General features: G+C 37.7%; 1 protein-coding gene across 18 annotated transcripts in view; it reads left to right on the top strand.

The window, feature by feature from the left end:
• ADGRL3 (adhesion G protein-coupled receptor L3) overlaps positions 1 to 21,144 on the top strand; it is an 868,573-nt gene that overhangs the window by 754,826 nt on the left and 92,603 nt on the right. The gene's annotated exons all lie outside the window — the stretch shown is intronic.

Here is a 21,144-nt window from a genome sequence, read left to right as displayed (position 1 = left end):
TCTATTGCTTTCCCAGGCCATGGCAGAGAGCCAGATCGGAGTGGGGCAGCTTCACCTGTTAGGCCACAACGCCACCCCCAATTTTTTTTTGAAGATTTTATTTATTTATTTGACAGGTAGAGTTACAGACAGTGAGAAAGAGAGACAGAGAGAAAGGTCTTCCTTCCGTTGGTTCACTCCCGAGATGGCCACAACGGCTGGAGCAGTGCCAATCTAAAGCCAGGAGCCAGGTGCTTCTTCCCGGTCTCTCATGTGGGTGCAGGGCCCAAGCACCTGGGCCATCTTTTACTGCTTTCCCAGTCTTCAGCAGAGAGCTGGACTGGAAGAGAAGCAAACAGGACTAGAATCGGCGCCCATATGGGATGCCGGCGCCACAGGTGGAGGATTAACCTAGTACACCATGGCGCCGGCCCGGCCCCTCCCTCAGTTTTTTAAAGTGTGACTATTAAGTAGGAGTAAGTATATATTGGCTAAATAGTGATGGATTTCTGTTGAGGAAAATATGTTTCAAATAATACCTATTAATTATTAGTATTGGGTGTGAGAACTTTTATGTACAATATTGGTTAACTAGACCATCCCCATCTCTTAGTCCACGAAAAGAAACATTGCTATCTGGCAAACATATTGAATGTTTTCCTTATTCTTCCAAAAATAAAATATGTCCCAAATAGCACAGGCTAAATTATTGTAATTATTACAGTAAGTGGTTACATATATGCAGTTTACAGTTAGCATTGAAACAGACATTAGGAGCTGGTATTTTGGCATAGTGGATAAAACCAGCTGCGACAATGCTGGCATTCCATCTGGGTGCCGGCTTGAATGCCAGCTGCTCCACATGCAATCCAGCTCCCTGCTAATAGCCTGGGGAAAGCAATGGAAGATGATGGCCCAAGTGTCTGGGCCCCTGCAACCCATTGTGGGAGACCCAGGTGAAGCTTCTTGCTTCTGACTTCAGCCTGCAGCAGCCCTGGCTGTTGCAGCCGTCTGGGGAGTAAACCAGAAGGTGGAAGATCTCTCTCTCTGAAACTCTGAATTACAAAATTAATAAATAAATCTCTATTAAAAAGACATTAACAAAAACCAAATGAATATTTTTGTGCAAAGGACAATCCTGTTGATACAAAAAAGCCTAATTGGAACTTGTTATTATTTCTGAAATACATAAGTTATGAAATATGACTAATTGAAATTTGAAAAAATGTAAAGCTTTTATAAAGTGTCATACATAAAATTATAAATTCTTTTATTTCATTTGTTTTCTTTTATTAATTCATTAATTCCAGATAAGCCATACTGTCTGCCTCTTGTTTTCTATGTCGAAATTATCTTCAGTGTGTGTGTTTTTTTAAAGATTTATTTTGTGTATTTGAAAGAGTTACAGAGAGAGGTAGAGACACAGAGAGAGGTCTTCTATTCCATGGTTCACTCCCCAGTTGGCCTCAACGGCCAGAGCTGTGCTGATCCAAAGCTAGGAGCCAGGAGCTTCTTTTGGGTCTCCCACGTGGGTGCAGGGGCCCAAGGACCTGGGCCATCTTCTACTGCTTTCCCAGGCCACAGCAGAGAGCTGGATCGGAAGAGGAGCAGCCAGGACTAGAGCCGGTGCCCATATGGGATGCCAGCGCTTCAGGCCAGGGCATTAACCTGCTGTGCTACAGCACCAGCCCCCATCTTCAGTGTTTTACAAATGTTGTGTTTTTTAGTATGTATACTTAGAAATCTGTGTAATTTTTCAAATTTAAAGAATTGGAAATTTGCTTGGAATATGGTCAGTACTCAGTAAAAAGGAATTTTATTTTTGTGTTTCCAAAACACTTTGTGTACCTCTCCTTTCACTTTCAAATATCATCCTCTTTGGAGATGTGTTTCTCTTCTCCAGATTCAGTTCTTCCTGTTTGCTACTGGTTTATGAGCTGTTTGCAGACCTAGTGCCATGCACAGTGTAGGAAACAGTTCTTGACCACATGGGCAAAATCCTAAAAGGAAAATCACATTAGATATTATGTGAGCTCTTAAAACTTAGGGGCATCTTATTTCACTTTCTCTTCATTCAAAAATTATTGTCAGTTAAATAATTCTGACCTTATAAGAACTGTTTTGTTTGAAACCCCAGAACCAGCTGCTCTGAGGGATTTCTCTGAATATTCAGTGTTGCTGCATCCTAAGACTGGCCACCATACACTCCAAGGTGGCAAGAGAATCAATTAACTACACTTGAGATTTCTCTATTTCTGTTCTCTAAGACTTTGATTCTCTCCTGTTTAGACACAGAAGTAACCACTGCAGAAATTTCAGTAATGTGATTTTATGCTAGACGTAGAATTTATGGTAGGGTCATTTTTTTTTTGGAGGACTGGTTCCAGGACTCCCATGGATGCCCAAGTCCCCTCTTAAAAAATGGCAAAGTGGTTGCATAGAACCTACACACATTCTCCTGTATCCTTTAAGTTATTTCTGGAAGCCTTATTGTACTTAAGGCAATGTAAAAGCAAGTACAGTTGTTGTGCTGTGTAGTTTGAGGAAAAATAACAAGAAGAAAAGGTCTATACATGTTCAATAGAAATGCATTTTTTCCTAAATATTTTCCATCTAAGGTTGGTTGAATTCATGGATATGGAACTCATGGACATGAAGGGCCAGCTGTATTTTAAAACTTCTCCATTTTAGGAATATCATCCTGCGGATATTTAGTCTGTTGTTCAACAGATGTTAACTGAATTCAGATGTCTGTTTGTTAACACTAGTTGTCTTTTGAGAAGACCTTCTGTGTGGAAAGTATTTTAGATTACAGAAGCATAACTTTCAAACTAATTGAATTAACATTTCTACCATAGTTTTGTACAGCACAATAACAAATGCTTTCAAAAAGTGTCTCATAAAAAATTGTATTACTAGCTTTTTCCTATACTCAAATGATAATTATTTAGGATATAAGAAAAATGCATAATATCTGCTATCTTTTTAACGTGGTATGTATTTCTTTTATTTTTAAAAGGCTAGTTTCCTTAGTTTGTTGATTACATTGCTCTTTTTCAAGTTGGTATATCCTGTATGTGCACACCCCATTGTCACTCCCATCCCAGTATAGGCATTGATTGTTGCTTAAAATAATTATACTTCATTTTTGATATAATATTGATGAAAACAGTCATAATTTGAATTTTTAAATTGCATACTAAAGATTGTGTGTGTCAAATAATTTATGGTGAGATTTTTTTTCTAGGCTGGAATGAAACCCTCGGTAGTTTTATATTGAAAGGATCTGAAGTTGTACTTAAAAGTGCTTCGTCTTCAAAATATATGGTTTTGAAGTCAAAAAAGAAAAAGTTTAAGAGTTTAAGAAAGGGCAGATAAATAAGGGTATCAAAAGAACTATTTTGAGATTTTTTTTCATTGAACAGTTTTGCAATAATGTATTTCCTTCACAGGCTTATTACAGCTGGGAATCATTTGTTTGCTAGTATACTGTTGTGCTGCCTACTTCCTCCCCTGGACTCCAGCTCAGTCAGGAGCAGATGCCTGAAGGAAGGAAGAGAAGGAGCTTAGCAGGTGCTCTGGGTAAAGACTGACAGTGCATGGAAAGGGAACAGGACCCCAGAGCAGGAAGGCTTTAGATGTGCTTCAGGAACTGAAGGAGAACGGTGTGGCTGCGGTGGAGAGAGTGCGAGGAAGAACGTGTCAGTGGAGTTGCTGGAGAGTGTCACGGAAGACTTGGTAGTTTAGTAAGGACACGGATTTGTGTTTCACTCCAAGTGCTATAGGAAGGAAGCCATGAGAGAATAAGGAGCAATGGAGCAGCATGGGCAGCTGTCTACATCCATAACACACTTAGTGTTTTACATCTGCCAGGTTAACATACAGATAAAGAAGGAAATGCTAATCATATGCAGATGCTAAATAATACACATTCTTCCTACAAATGTGCATTCATTTTTGCTCTGAAAATTGGGTTTTTGCAATAGAGGCAATCCTTCCTTCTGTGTTAGATCTGAATTGTAAACTCTTTGAGATAATTTAGTATTTTTAATTTAACTTCCTACATACCAAGAACCAGATTTTTTTTGAAGAATTTATGATTTTTCTTGAGAAACATTTTTGTCCAGACTACCAAGAAGCAACACATCTCTTTTACTTAACAAAAAGATGACAACTGCTCTCCTCCTCACTAATTCACTCCCTTCCCCCTTACCAGACACTTGCAAACATACATGGTTCAATTTCCCAGATCACAGAGTATTTAGAATTTAGTTTCACTTGCATGTAGCAGGAAGAGAAGAGGCATTCCAAAATACCAACGAGTGTGGTGGGAGAATTTTCTTCCTACCCCTCAACTCCTGGAACACCAGCCTGAACTCTGATGCTCCTGTGAGCATGTCCTATTGTTAGCAGGAAAGTAAGAGTGCTGTCTCCACATCTCTTCCTCCCATCTGCAGTGGACCCCCAATTACCTGAAACTCTGGTTTCGTTTTGATGAAGTTACTGTGAGCAGGGGGAGGGAAGAAGACAAAAGTTGTATGGATTGCCTGTTCTAGGGCAAGTAGTAAGCAAATACTATGTGTTCTCATTGATCTGTGGTAACTAATAGAGGACCTAAAAGGTAATCTGTAGATGTGAAATCGACACTTGGAGATGCCCTGAACAGCCCTTGTCTCGAATAATGTTGAGAAATAGTTTTTTTTTTTTTTATACTATTTGTTGGAGTCTTTACTTGGTATAGAGTTATTCTTATGTATATAAAGTTAATTGAAAATAGATTTTAGTAATAAAGTAGAAGAGGGAGGAAGAAGGAGTGTGGGTAGGGTGAGAAGAATCACTATTTTCCTAAAGTTGCATTTATGAAATGCATGAAGTTTGTATAATTTAAATAAAAGGTTTCTGGGTTAAAAAAAATAAACACCACAAAAAAGAAGAAGAAGAAAGCAATAGTAAACTATTTAGAGAAAGGAGAACCTCTGTGCAAGTGCTTGAGGAGGACAAAAGGCACCCAGCTCATGGCAGATCTTAAGGTAAGGAGGGAGGAGCCATACCAGGTTAGTCCTGGAAAGACATTAGCTGAAAATTGCAGACTTGGAGAAAAACAGACTACAAGAAATTATTTTAGTTCTTTTTTATCTGTTCTTTTGCATAACATTCATAGAAAAGTTGAGTGGTACAATAAACATTTACATACCTTTTCTCTGAATTCAGCATTTGAATTAATGTGCACATTTTACTGTGACTTTTCTTTGTATGTGTATATGTGTTTGTTGATTTTTTAAACTACTGACGTTATAATGTTTATTTCCTAAATTCTCTACAAAATATGCATTAAAAACATTCCATCTCTACCATTAATACACATAAGATATGTTTCATTGATACAATACTGTTTTTACAGTCATCCCATTATATCCTTTTTGATTGGTTCCAGGACCCCTTGCACTTACCAAAATCCACAGGTGTTCCCAGTCTTTTGCACAAAATGGCATAGAATTTGCATATAGCCTACACATACCCTCTCATATACATTAAATCCTCTCTAGATTACTCATAATACCTAAGGTAATATAAAGCCATGGAAATATCTGTTGTTTTATTTAAGAGAATAAAGACAAGGGAAAAGTCTGCACATGTTTAGGGCAGATGTAATTTTCTTTCTGAATAATTTCCATCCAAGGCTGATTGAATGGAGAGTTATGGAACATATAGATATGGAGGACCAACTCCATGATCCACATGCAAACTCTCCCAGCTGTCCTGATACAGTCAGGGACTATTTTCCAACAGGCATCAGTCAAGGATCATGCATGGCCTTTTGTTGCCATGGTCTCTGAGGTCCTCTTTGAAATTTCCCTGCCAGATTTGTCTTTCATGAATGTGACATCTGGTGGAGTCCAACCCATCATTTCTCATATAGAATGTTCTACCATCATGATCTTTTTGATTTTTCCCTTATGATTAGATTATGGTTAAACATTTCTGTTAAGAATCCCAAGCCGTAGCTACAGCAACCTTTGCATTGACTTAGGAAGCCCCTTACTGGTGTTAACAAACTTTGGGCACTTGGCTAACGTTGCATAGTTAGGAAGCAAGGAGCTTTTTGTAATTAGAAGGAGTTTGTGAAAACATGCCTGGAAGCTTTGTTTTAGTCATCTTAAATTCCTTATTTGTGATGTACTTAGTCCATCCTTGATTTGTTCCTCCAGTTGTTGGGTAGTGTCTTTGTGACAGGCAAATCTTACAGTCTGTTTAGAAAAAACAGATGCGTAATCAGCAAAATCAGTGTTTTGTGGGAAGTGTATTATGGCAGGAGTACAGGATACTGTGGAAATCCATAGGAAAGAGTTTAACTAGACCCTGACAGTTTAAGGAAGGTGCCCCGCACAACTTCCTGGGACACTTTGTTTAAGCAAAGTGAGTGACAGGGTTATAGTAGCATGAAACAAGGCTAACTTCTTTTGTGTGTGTGTGTATGTGTGTGTGTGTGTGTTTTAGTTTGCAGTATGAATTTTTTTCAGTAAATTTCACATCATTTTATATTGATAACTTCTTCCTTCGATTGTTTTGCTCTTTTCCCCAGATTGTAGCAGAAGTTTTAAACAGAAAGAGATTCGTGATCTTCTCATATACAATAGGAATCCTGGCATAATTTTTAGGTTATCATCTTCAGTGAATAAATATGGGTAAAAAATAGCAACTAGGGGCTACATCCTCAGTAATGGTGAGAAAATTTTATATGAAAGAAGTAATTAAGTATTTGGAGTCCAAAAGGTGGATATTTGTGAAGCCCATTAACTCTTAGATGGGCCCAGAGTGCTACAAGTCATGATGCAGACATTCCTTTAATGTTTACATAGATTATCTCATTTGATCTAACGCAGAAGTACAACAGGTACTGTTACTCTGATTTATTGCTTTCCACATTTATAATTCAGGGAAGAGTAAGAATTAAAAATCAAGAGGCTTAGAATCCTAATTCTGGTTTATTAAATAAGGTCCACTTGCTTGTAGGCATAACATCTGGAATTTCTGTTCCTATTATTAATTGGTGTAATGAGACAAACCAAAATTTTTCTAATGTTCATTCAGGAGTATTTCAGGGATTGAATAACAAAATATATAAAAATCAAATTATATTAAAATTTCAAATTACAAAATTGTCTGGAAATATGATTTAGTATTTCGCTATTTAGCTCTCCTCTTGAGTTTGGAGGCACTTAATTCTCAAAGCCCAAATACTTGAGTTTCTAATAAAAAATAATGATTCTTATATACCAGGCTATGCTTTGTTTTGGTTTTAGACTCTTTTTTCCACAATGCAATTATCAAACAATAGATTTGTGGCAGAATTGTATCATAATTTTTTATAAATTCAAAACTCTACAACAAAATAAAAAGAAAAAAAGAAAAAAATAAATTCAATGGCAGTTGCATAGATATAGTGAATTCCCACGTTATCACCCTATCGAGGACAATTATAAATCAGTGCTAAGAATGAATAGTAATTTTAATTGGTTCCTTCACCATTACTGAGATGATTTTAGCATTGCTAAACTGAAGGAATTTTTTTTAGCTCTAAATACAATTTATTCAACCAATTTACCTCTGCTTTGGAAAGTGTAACCAGCAAGCAAAAGAAACAAACCATAAGAAATTTTCCATCTAAATATTCAAAAAATATTTTTACTAGTTTATGCTGTTCTTGGGAAGAACTAGTTGAGGTGTTTACTATCTGTACTCTTTGTTCTGGCTCACACATTTTACTTTATTTAATATGGAGACAGTTCACTGAATGTTCTTCTGTTTTCTTGGCCTATTTTATATCACTCTATCTGGTAAGTAAAGTAATAAAGCAAGAGAACTACTAGACTCTTGAGGAATTAGGTTAGATTTTCCAGAATAGTTATTTATATAGCTTTCTAAGATAGGCAATAAGAACAACTTGTATTAAATAAGATTTTGAAGGCATTTGAGCAAAAATATGGCTGAACGAAATCACTTTGTCTTGTTATATATAATTCAAGGGACTAACAGTTTACTGTGTGCATCATTACAATGTGAACATTACTACTTAAAAATTTCCTGGTGGGCATTTGACTTAGTGGTTTAAATGTCAATTGGGATGCTTGCATCCTGTATTGGAATGCCTGGGTTTGAGTCCCTGCTCTGCTCTGGATTCCAGCTTCCTGCTAATATACACCACGGGTGGCAGCTGTCATAGTTGAAGTAGTTGGGTCTCTGCTTCTCACATAGGAGCCCTGGATTGTGTTCCTAGCTCCTGGCTTTAGCCTGGTGTAGCCCAGTCTGTTGCCAGCATTAGGGTGTGAACTTGCAGTTTAGAGCTGTCTCACATCTGTCTGTGTGTGTCTCTGTCTCTTTCAAATAAATAAAATAAATAAATGTTTTAAATAAAAGTTCCCTATAGTTGATTACTTATTTAAAAACCTAATCTATGGGACTTTTCAAGATGTATTTTTTCCACTTAATAGTACCTCAAGTTTATTTTCTATAAGTATATAGGATAATTGTCCCCAGGGTTATTATATGATAGACCCCTGTTCTGCTAAAAATTCAACCCATTCTTCATCAGAGTGAAAACAGGAGAGTTTCCCTTTCCAACTCTTTCCATTTCTAGAAAGTCCAAAAGGTCACAAAATGCTTCTTCCCACTTTGTAGAAACTGAACAATCACCAAAAATTGCATTGCAAACCTCAGTATCACAGATAAGCAAATCCCATCCCTTTTACCATTATTATGTAAAGGGGGCAGGCTATTTAGGTAGAAAGAACCATTTGTTTCCTAACAACATTTTAGGGGGCAGAGCCAAGATGGTGGAATAGTGAGGGCACGCACCAATAGTCCGAGAAAAGATAGTTTAATAAAAGTGGAGTTACTGTAGCCTCAGGAAAAGGCTCAGGAAAAAATTGCAGAGGAAACTCTTCCGGATCTAGTGGATGTGACACGGAGGACCTACAGGGAGAGCAAGGTTGCCCACCGCGTGGAAGCCGAGCCGCGGGAACTGAGCTGCCGTGTAAGCTGAGCCACAGAGTCTGCGCGTCAGCGCTGGAAGGGGAGGTGAGACAAAAAACCCAGTAACCCGAGACATTGGCGGGGAAAGGCAGAAAGAGCCCACAGGGAATGAGGCCTGAAGCCCCACTGGGGAAAGTTCACCAGGCTGACTAGAACAGAAAAAAAAAATTAATAAATAAGGGGAACCAGCAGGGACATTAGCCTCTCTCTCCACTCACCTTACAAAGCCAAGCAAGACAAAGAGCAGGTGCCATTTTATGTATGTAAAGTGGCGCCTGCCATTAGCCAAGCAGAAAAACCTGACTCTGGTGGGGAGAAATAACAGGAGGTTAAGACCTAGAGAAAGTGTGGAGCTAATGAACTGAGACAGTGAAAATCTGAGGGGGGGCGAAAGAACTCACCAAGTACACAACCTTGGTAACCTGGGCAACCTGGTGAGAGACTGTGGAGAAATTTGAGACCACACTAAGGGCTGCATAAACTCTTTGTGTGGTCCCAGGGGTAAGCAGACGAATACCCACAGGGGCCAGATTTCATACATCAGCTACCCTCAATTCCACTCAGCTGTGTGGAATTACTTCGCAACTGAGTCAAGAAAAGAGAGAGAGAGAGAGAGAGAGAGAGAGAACAATCTGGGTGAATTACCTTTGGCACACCCTTAACCCTGAAAAACCAAACAGAGCTCTCTGGCCACACCCATCACAGCCTCTAAGGATCCATCAAAAGCAGACAGTCCACTTAATCTAGAGTCACAGTACAATGAGAAAAAACACCACAGTGAAGAAACAAAAGAATATCTCCTATATGCCAAACAACAAACACAGAAACTGAGGTACCAAGAACAAGGAAGACACTATGATGCCCCCAAATGAAAAGACACCCCAATTCAAGATTATGAAGATGGTGAGATAGAAGAAATGCAAGAAGCAGATCTCAAAAAATTGATAAGAACATTAAGAAGTTCTGAAAAACAAATTCTTGAACTACAGAAATCCATAATGGACAACATAGAAAATCTCTCTCGTGAAAATGAAATATTTAGGAGGAATCAAAATGAAATGAAACAACTGGTAGAACATGAAACTGTGATAGTGATGAGAAATCATAATGAAATGAAGAATTCAATAGCTCAAATGACCAACACATTAGAGAGCCTTAAAAACAGGGTCAGTGAAGCAGAAGAGAGAATATCGGACTTAGAAGACAGAGAACAGGAAAATATACAGTCAAACCAAAGAAAAGAAGAGGAAATTAGAAATCTAAAACATATTGTCAGGAATCTTCAGGATACTATTAAAAAACCCAACATTCGGTTCTAGGAGTTCCTGAAGGCATGGAGAGGGAGAAAGGATTAGAAGGCCTTTTTAGTGAGATACTAGCAGAAAATTTCCCAGGTTTGGAGAAGGGCAGAGACATCCTAGTACAGGAAGCTCATAGAACCCCTAATAAACATGACCAAAAGAAATCCTCACCGCGACACATTGTAATTAAACTCACCACAGTGAAACATAAAGAAAAGATCCTAAAATGTGCAAGAGAGAAATGTCAGATTACTCTCAGAGGATCTCCAATTAGTCTCACAGCAGACTTCTCATCAGAAACCCTACAAGCTAGGAGGGAATGGCGAGATATAGCCCTGGTACTAAGAGAGAAAAACTGCCAGCCCAGAATACTATATCCTGCAAAGCTCTCATTTGTGAATGAAGGTGAAATAAAGACTTTTCATAGCAAACAGAAATTGAAAGAATTTGTTGCCACTCGTCCAGCCCTGCAAAAAATGCTTAAAGATGTGCTACACACAGAAACATGGTCATCAATATGAAAGAAGGTAAAGGAAGGAAACCTCACAGCAAAAGATCACAGGAAGTTCAAAACATATATTAGAAAATATCTTTGGCAAATGGCAGGGCAAAGTTACTACTTATCAATAGTCACATTGAATGTTAATGGCCTGAACTGTCCAGTTAAAAGACACTGATTGGGTTAAGGAACAAAGCCCATCTATTTGCTGCTTACAAGAAACACATCTTTCCAACAAAGATACACACAGACTGAAAGTGAAAGGCTGGAAAAAGATATACCATGCCAACAGAAATGAAAAAAGAGCGGGCGTAGCCATCTTAATATCGGACAACATAAGCTTTACCACAAAAACTGTTAGCAGAGACAAAGAGGGGTGCTATATAATGATTAAGGGATCAATTCAACAGGAAGATACAACAATTATCAATGTATATGCACCTAATTACAGGGCACCAGTTTATTTAAAAGATTTGTTAAGGGACTTAAAGGAAGACTTAGATCCCAATGCAATAGTACTGGGGGACCTCAATACTCCACTCTCAGAAATAGATCAACAGGACAGAAGATCAACAAGGAGACAGTAGATTTAAACGACACTATAGCCCAAATGGATCTAACAGATATCTACAAAACTTTCAATCCTACAGCTAAAGATTTTACATTCTTCTCAGCAGTACATGGAAACTTCTCTAGGATTGACCACATACTAGGCCATAAAGCAAGTCTCAGCAAATTCAAAAGAATTAGAATCATACCATGCAGCTTCTCAGACCATAAAGGAATGAAGTTGGAAATTAGCGACTCAGAAATCCCTAGAGCATATGCAAACACATGGAAATTGAACAACATGCTCCTGAATGAACAATGGGTCATAGAAGAAATTAAAAGAGGAATCAAAAATTTTCTGGAAGTAAATGAGGATAACAGCACAACACACCAAAACTTATGGGATACAGCAAAAGCAGTGTTAAGAAGAAAGTTTATATCAATAGGTGCCTACATCAAGAAATTGGAAAGGCACCAAATAAATGAGCTTTCAATGCATCTCAAGGATCTAGAAAATCTGAAGCAAACCAGACCCAAATCTAGTAGGGGAAGAGAAATAATTAAAATCAGAGAAGAAATCAACAGGGTTGAATCCAAAAAAACATTACAAAAATCAGCCAAACAAGGAGCTGGTTTTTGAAAAAATAAACAAAATTGACACCCCCTTGGCCAAACGAACTATAAAAAGAAGAGAAAAGACCCAAATCAATAAAATCAGAGATGAAAAAGGAAATGTAACAACAGACACCACAGAAATAAAAAGAATCATCAGAAATTACTACAAGGACTTGTATGCCAGCAAACAGGGAAACCTATCAGAAATGGATAGATTCCTGGACACATGCAATCTACCTAAATTGAACCAGGAAGACATCGAAAACCTAAACAGACCCATAACTGAGACAGAAATTGAAACAGTAATAAAGGCCCTCCCAATAAAGAAAAGCCCAGAACCAGATGGATTCACTGCTGAATTCTACCAGACATTTAAAGAAGAACTAACTCCAATTCTTCTCAAACTATTCAGAACAATTGAAAAAGAGGGAATCCTCCCAAATTCTTTCTATGAAACCAGTATCACCTTAATCCCTAAGCCGGAAAAAGATGCAGCATTGAAAGAGAATTATCGACCAATATCCCTGATGAACATAGATGCAAAAATCCTCAGTGAAATTCTGGCCAATAGAATGCAACAACACATCAGAAAGATCATCCACCCAGACCAAGTGGGATTTATCCCTGGTATGCAGGGATGGTTCAATGTGTGCAAAACAATCCATGTGTTTGAAACTTAACTGAAAAGTGATCGCCATTAAATATAAGAGTGGGAATAAGAGAGGGAAGAGATGTGTAATTTGAGACATACTCAATTGGACTTGCTCCAAATGGTGGAGTTAGAAATGTGCCAGGGGATTCCAATTCAATCCCATCAAGGTGGCATGTACCAATGCCATCTCATTAGTCCAAGTGATCAATTTCTGTTCACAATTGATCACAATGATAGGACTAAGACCCAAAGGGATCACAAAAACAAGACTAGTGTCTGCAAATACTAACTGATAGAATCAAAAAGGGAGAGGACGATCCAACATGGGAAGTGGGATACACAGCAGATTCATAGAATGGCAAATGTCCTAAACAGCACTCTGGCCTCAGAATCAGCCCTGAGGGCATGTGGGTCCGGCTGAAAAGCCCATGAGAGTATTTCAGGCATGGAAAGCCAAGACACTCTGTGAAAAAATAAATGACCTAAATGAAAGATCTCTGTGAGTGAGATCCCAGTGGAAAGAACAGTTCATCAAAGGAGGTACCTTTCTCTGAAGGGAGGAGAGAACTTTCACTTTGACTATGACCTTGTCTAAATATGATCAGAGTTGGTGAACTCAAAAGGCTTCCATAGCCTTGGCAACTCATGACAAGCGCCTTGGGTGATTACTGATGCTATAAACAAGAGTGTCAAATTGTTAAGTCAACAACAGGAGTCACTGTGCACTTACTCCTCATGTAGGATCTCTGTCCTTAATATGCTGTACATTGTGATTTAATGCTATAACTAGTACTCAAACAGTATTTTTCACTTTGTGTTTCTATGTGGGTGCAAACTGTTGAAATCTTTACTTAATATATGCTAAACTGATCTTCTGTATATAAAGAGAATTGAAAATGGATCTTGATTGTGGGGAGCAACCCGGACTAGACTAAGTTACTGGAATTAAGACTTATTCTATGCATCTGCTCTCCCACAATATGGTGCTGGGAGAGGAGAAAACAGCTTCTACGCAGCTGCCTCTTGCCAACTTGAGTGATGACCTCCAGGAGCTGATCCTGCTCCTGATTGGAGGAGAGCAGCGTACCCGGCATGTGGGCAGCCGAGTTGGGATTGGCGGAAGAGGACTATAAAGGAGGAGAGAGACAACATGCACAAGGAACATCTAAGGGGAACACCTGAGGAACACCTGTGCAGCCCCCGAGAGAGCCGGCCGGCGGTGTGCCGCTCCCCCGTGGAAGTGGGGAATGTGGCAGGGGGAACCGCCCTTCCACGGAGGTGGAAGGGTCGGTAGCCAACCCGGGAAGAACCAGCAGCAAACCCGGGGAGGGCCGAGCAGACAAAAGAACAATGCAGGGTCCTGTGTCATTCCTCCACGAAGACGGGGAGCGACATTGATGTGAATGGAAGGGGAGAGGGAGCGGGAAAGGGGCGGGTTGTGGGTGGGAGGGAAGTTATGGGGCGGGGGCAAGGCATTGTAATCCATAAGCTCTACTTTGGAAATTTATACTCATTAAATAATCGTTTAAAAAAGGAACAGTTTAGGCTGAATGGAATTTTTCAGAATTTACATTTATGCTGTCAAGCATGCAGATAGGTGACTAATGTCCATATCTGAACAAGATGCTAAGTCTACCTGTTCTGAAGTTTCATTGTGATCTTTAAAGGATTCCAGATGTTGATTCAAAACTCTATTTTGCAAATCTAAGTACCTGAAAGCCACAGGAAACTTTGTTGAGTTGCCATGACTCAACTTATCACTTGTACACTGTGGAAATTGATAATCTGTGGGATTTGACAAAATCAGATCTACACTATAAGGGAGTGACACACTGGCTATCAAAATTTCCCATTTTGTTTAATCTCAGGTCACTGAGTTGCAAGCTGTCAATCGGGAAATGTGCATGGAGTAAAGGAAATGAGACATAATGCATATTTATTGTTTGCTATATCCAAGCTAATTCAAGTACCACTATTTCCAACAGAGCTTTGGTGTCTTTAGGGCAGAAGATAAAGTTTTGATTGACTTACAGAGACTTACCTGTGTGATTCAGTCTCCATGGGAGCATTCTTAATTATCTCCCATGCCTTGTCATAGATTCATTTCTGCATAGTGTGCAGTATGCTCCGTTTTGTTTCTTTTTCTGATCTAGTTTTGTGCCTACTTCCATTTGTTTTTAAAGGAACACAGTAGAGTAGCCTTCTTTTTCAGCATTGTCATGCTTGCTTTGATAGGTGAACTAGTAGAAAAGTGGTCACAGTATGAAAATTAAAGTAGTATTATCTTGATACAAAATACAAGTAATCCACAGGCAACATCAGAGAGGAGCTCAGGAACACAACCAACTTAAACTTCACAATGATGTCACATTACCCAGATCAGTGCAACAGTGAATGATCCAGTATTGGGAAGTACAAATCATGGTTACCCAACATTAACACTGGGGAAGGGAATAGTCAATAGGAGAGGTGCGTAGCAGAAATGAAGTTTTCTGTCTGGCTGGCTTCATTTTCTACTTTCACCCCACTTTAGATACTCCTAAAATCCTTCTGTTTCCTACTATTTGGGTTATTTCATTTTCCTTTAAAAATATCTAGTTGATCACCGATTGCTTTCTGTGTAGTCAAATGTAATAGACCATTTTCATACGTGTATCTGAGTTAAACTCTTAACTATTTTAAGGTACTTAGTTCTCACATTTTCCACTATTTCCTTCCCACTTCCCTTCATTCTGGTAATTGAATATAATTCACTAAATATGGTGAAAATATTTTGTAATTCAGAAAAGAAAATCTCAAATAGCTTAGAGTGAGCCACATTATGATTCTGAAATATGAGAGATTTGTTGAGCAAGTTTTACTGATTCCAAAGATCAGTTATTTGTATGCTGTTACTTGATAGTGTTTATATTTTTGCAATGAAAGCCTGAAAAATACTTAAGTTGATTTTCGTTTGCTACAAATGTGAAAATTGCTGGTAGGTTCTTTTGGTTAATTTACTATAAAAAAAAAAGAACTACAATCATGTGGTCCTCCTTACTGAGTCACTATACTCTTTCATCTTGCTCTATAAAGAAAATCCCAATTCTTGAGACCATTGAGCAAACTGCTTTCCCAAGAGCTTATGGGGTGACCCTTGAGTCTGGTGACCTGGTTCACAAAGTTAGAGAAATGCCAGGAACTTCTTTCCAAGAGTTTATGCCACATTTATCAGCAAATCGGCTTTCTGATCTACTGCCTGCAGTGAGATTCACAATTTAAGCTGATGTTTTATGCTTATGTGATATACTGATAGTAAAGTGAGTGCTTATGTATTTGAATTAAAAAAGAAATTTGTATTAGTTCCATTACAGATATTTCACAACAAGATAAGCTTAACAGGCAATTTAAAAATCATATTATTATACTTTAACAAATCCAACTCAACATTAAAATAATATATTATTAGGCAGAAAGTGAAATAGGTTCTTGATAATTACTGGCCTGCAGTTAATAATTATTAAAGGGTGATTGTTCAAGCAGTGTCTGGAATGTGCAACTCTCTAAAATTGCTTTTTTTAAAAAGGAAAAATGATCTAGAGGGGTTCAAAATGAATTCCTATGGTTTTATGTCTCATCTGGCAAAATTTATGCAGTTAAAATGAGTATGCTTAAATCTATCCTCTTTGCTCTTTTAGCAATAAAATTGAAATTTCAAGATTTCCATAAAATGTATTAATGTGGTCAGGTTGTTCTTTTGTACATCATAAACCAAAAGTCACATTTCCCTAGTCCATGAACTGAGCTTTAGTTGCGTCAAATAGTCATATTGGTATCGTTGATATTTTACATCGACAGAGTAGATTTCTCAAGACATTATTGTTTAAACCAGCCCTTCTCCCCATCATTCACTCTTCTGTGGTATTTGAGTACTTCCTGAACTATCCATCGTGACAAGGCAGGTTCGGTCAAATGAAAATAAAAGGAAAATCAGAAACTTGTTCTTAGAAAACACTTGGCATTTCCCACATGAACAGAGACTTCATAGAAGGCTGAAAAACAAATACTGCTTTGATAAAAATTCCTTTTACAGAGGTTAGAATCATGGACTTTCCTGAAACCGTTTTCTGGTGATTCATTCTGTCATTCCCTTCTGAGGTTTTACTCTCATGTCTCTTCATCTTCTCTGAAGAAACTAATATCTTTGAAACCTTTGATTTTTTTGTAAGTTTTCCAAACAGTCTTTGCCATAAATTATACCGGTCTTTTGTACGTACCCTGGGAAACGTTTTAATGTAAATCTTGGCAATTCGATTGGCTTCCTTGTTATAATTTAATTAATGAAGAATATTTAGATGAAATGTTCAATCTTCCTGTTATTATTATTTAAAAGTCAAACACAATCGTATAGTATTAAAATTGGAATTTATATCCTAAAATTAAAATCTGCCTCCTTCAGATGTTATGGGCACTTTGTGACCTTAATTTATCAATAACTCAAATATTATTGATAATATAAACTAAAATGGAAATGATAAATTGAAATTAGGCCATTGGTTAACTGGTCGGATAATGTTTGGTACGTATAATTAAAATAACATTTATTATTTTTATCTTTCTGATCTACCCTGTATCATTCATACATATGTTGGATTATTTAAATGATTAAATGAACATTGTTGTGAGACATGAAAAAAAAAAAAAACAACGTACTCAGGTTAGAAAAAGAAATAGATGAGCTGGTGTGGTGGCACACTGGCTGAAGCTGCCCCTGAGACACTGGCATCCCATACCAGTGCTGGTGCAAGTCCCTGTTGATTTACTTCCAGTCCACACACATGGCAGACCCAGCAGGAGTCCCTTGCTTTGGCCTGGTCCAGTGTGCTGTGTCGCTGAGCTGTGATGTTGGGTAGGCGAGCTGGATTCAGTGCGTATTCGCCTAACCCCATTGTAAGTTCAGGAGCCTCTCTAGTTTGCTCAAGGTCACAGTTACCAAATTGTAGTCACAAGGTTAAATTCAAGCTTGTAGACTCCAGAAATTACTTGAAAGTCTTCTTATTTATTCTGTATGTTTGACTCCATTTTCATAATTGACATTTTGACATTTCAGTATATCTTAGGGTATGAAAGCCTTCTTATTCTCCACCTGTAATTTTTTTCATCTTTTAGTAAAATAAATTTAGGCCAAATGATTTAAGAACCAGAGAGTTTTCATGTTTGAGCAAAAGGCAGTATGGTACAACTTGCTTGTAATCTAAACCAACTGTAGAAGAGAGTTAATTATTATATCTATTGTACATCAATTCTACTGTATGAATCTTTTTTTTCAGGGGTTGGGTATTTGTGATCAGAAGAAATGAAAACAATTTAAATTCTTGGAGTTTACTTTCTAATGGGATGAAATATGTAGTTTGTATTAGTCCCATGGGAAAAAAAATACAGTTAAAGCCATACAGTCAAGATGGAGAAAAAAGGTGTTTACGGTAATTTCAGGTGTGGTTACTCAGAAGAACCCTCTGTGCCAAGGAGACATTTGAAGGAAGGACTCAAGAAGAATGACAAAACCTACAGCTGCTTTTTGTTAGAGCAGACCAGGCCAAGGGGACCTCAAATGCAAAAACTCTGGGGCTGGACGTCCCTGATGTTTTCAGAAAGCAGAATCAACCAAGTTAAAGTGGAATGACTGATGAAGAGAATGGAAAACTGTGTCATGGGTGTGGATCTGATGGGGCTGCGTGGGCCATTGTAAGGGCTGTGGGTCTTACATCTTTATTTAGGTGGAGGCTTTGGCCAAAGGAGTGATGTGACCAGACATGTATTTAAAAAGAATTGCTCTGCTCTACCGAATACCCAGGGAAGGGGAATTGGAGTCAAAGTTGAGAGATCCATTGGGAAGCTATTCCTAAAAAATCAGGTGGTTCCAATTAAATTGGAACAGTTAGGGTAATAAGAAGTCATCAGATTTAAGATAGATCCATAGAAGTCCCTGACAGATTAAATGGATTGTCTGAAGGAAATAAAGGAATTAATAGGACCTCTGAATTTTTGACCAGAACATTTCAAAGAATGGAGTCTTTATTTACTGAGATCGGGAAAAGAGAGAGGAAAGTCTGTTGGGGGAAGAGAATAGCACAGGGTAATATTAAGAACTCGGGTTTGAACATGTAATATTTGATACCTCATAAAACATACAAATAGAGATTGGATGGATGATAAAGCTATACAGACTTAAAGGTTTTCAGCTCTCAGGTATTTGATCTAAGAAGAATGGGAATATTATCTTTAAAACCAAATATTTACTAAGCATTTTAATATATTAAGCATGGTAGTAGGAGGTGGGATATAGTAAGATGGTTATGATTTGTGTTCTCAATACATAGTGGTTTACAGCTTGTGTTATAGGTGTTGAGCTAAATGGTGTTCATTAACAAGGAAGCTCTGATACAGGATTAATATTTACATTGTTACAACTATATCTGGGAGTTTTATTGAGTTGGCCAACTATTTGAAGGGAGGTTTTGTTTTGTTTTGTTTTGTTTTCATGCATTGGCTTCCTGACGTTCTGTTATAGAATACTATAAACAAGGTCCTTTAAACTTACATCTCTGTTAGCATTTCATGTTCATTGTTCTTTTTCATTCATCTTGCTGGTAAGATATAGGTGCTTCCATCCTGTTATCATGGCCACAGTTGGTGTTGATATTTTTCAACCTAAACAATTGTACCTGAAAGGTGAACTAACCACTGGATTTGCTTGTTCTGTATTTGAGAGTCATGTACTTTTGCTACTGGCATTTTAAATCTGGTATTCTTTTCTCAATAACTCTGTATGGGGTTTTTGAAGTGCCTACTAAGGCACTGAGTAAAGTAAAAACATTTCTAATAATGCAGCTACCCAGGCAAAGGCAGGAGTTCTTTAGTTCCTTCTCTCTACTGTTTAAAAAATGTTTTGCATCTTTAGGATACATTTGAGAAGGTATTATAGCTACCGTTTTTCCCATTATGCAGACTGCTGAGCTGAGCATTGGCACTGGGTACTCACTCACAGCATCTTTCTCTAGAGTCAGAGAAGGGAGCAAATAGCTCTCTGTCGAAGGAATCAGGTAGCACTAACCACTTTGCACTCTCAAATAGAAAAAGCAATTTGAGCTGTCAGAGACCCAACACTGTGCTAATGATATCCCCGGGAGAGCAGAGCAGTTAAAACCAAATTTCATGTGGTTTGCTTTCATGATTTGAGCTCCGTCTGAGGGATACACTGAGAGATATGCAGGAATCCACCGAAATGATCCCATTGACCGTGTGCTAGTGCAGGTCTTCATCAAGTAACCACCGTGAAGTCGTATCTGGAAGCAGGAGAAGTGTTTTGGTTCAGGGTACGGCATGGTAACTCCTAAGAGCACCCACTTTCAGAGTAATCTTTGAGAGTGTGAAGTTTGAAAAAAAATTAAAATAGGAAATCTGAATATTAATCTGTTTGAAAACAACAAAAGTGTGGTCGCTTATACCCTAAAGCTAAAACCAATATATATGAACTATATGATTGGAAAGGTATCAGTTAGAAATACAGCTGTTTATTGTCCACTGAAAATTTGTCCATGCACATACTATACTTTTACTACTTGTGTGTATTTATCTATAAAAATCAGTCATTGATTTGTGTGGTTTAGAATTTCCCACAAGTGTTATCATACTCTGTAGATCTTTATGTTGCTTACTTTTTCAAAGAATCAGATTTTTTTTTGTGAAGTGTCCATTTTTATATAATATAAATCTAGTACACTGATTTTCCATTATTTTCTATAAATATCATTGAATAAATTAATCTACATTTGTTTATGAATTCTCCTGATGAAAGATTACTTAGAGGAAGTGACAGTCGCAGGCAAATTCTCAACTCTGCACTGACCTCTTGGTACACTTACAGCCTCAGAGAAGTTGTTTTGGGTGAAGGCAAACTACCATAGGATAGAAACAGAGATTTGATTCTTAGAACAAGAACAAAAAGGAAATAGTGGGTAGACCATGGAACATGGCAAGTATGGAGCTCACAGGCCTATTTTAACAGAACCAAAAAAAAAATGCAGTTTCATGAAGTATTTTTATGAACTTTTTCTTGTTTCTTAGGTCTGCTATCTGTTTTGTTTTGATATTGGACAGAGCAGTTCTGAATACTTATTTTCTATCTATGTGTAGCAGGCTCTATTCATTAAAAACCCTTCGAGGATCAGACTTCCTGATGTCCTTAAGCCATTCAATATGAATATAAATCCAGTGAATTTCCTCATTCTTTTAGATCTTCCCACTAAGTAAATGGTACACATATGTGGCTATTCTGTAGACTTAAGTGGGAACCTTTATAAAAATACGTCCTTTTATGAACTCAGCCTTGGAAATTCTGATAAAGGATTTATAGCACAAAGCCTTGCTTTTTTATTTTTAGAATCCCTAGGTGATTCAAAAATCAATTGAGACAGCACTTCCTAGTGTATAGCTTAATTTTTTAATAGAATATTCTTCACCAGGAGTTGTATGAA

The sequence above is a fragment of the Oryctolagus cuniculus genome, chromosome 8 (genome assembly GCF_051225735.1).
Source record: "Oryctolagus cuniculus isolate XC-2025 breed Fujian yellow rabbit chromosome 8, ASM5122573v1, whole genome shotgun sequence".
NCBI classification, from domain to species: Eukaryota; Metazoa; Chordata; class Mammalia; order Lagomorpha; family Leporidae; genus Oryctolagus; species Oryctolagus cuniculus.
This window is presented reverse-complemented; position numbering and strand designations above follow the sequence as displayed.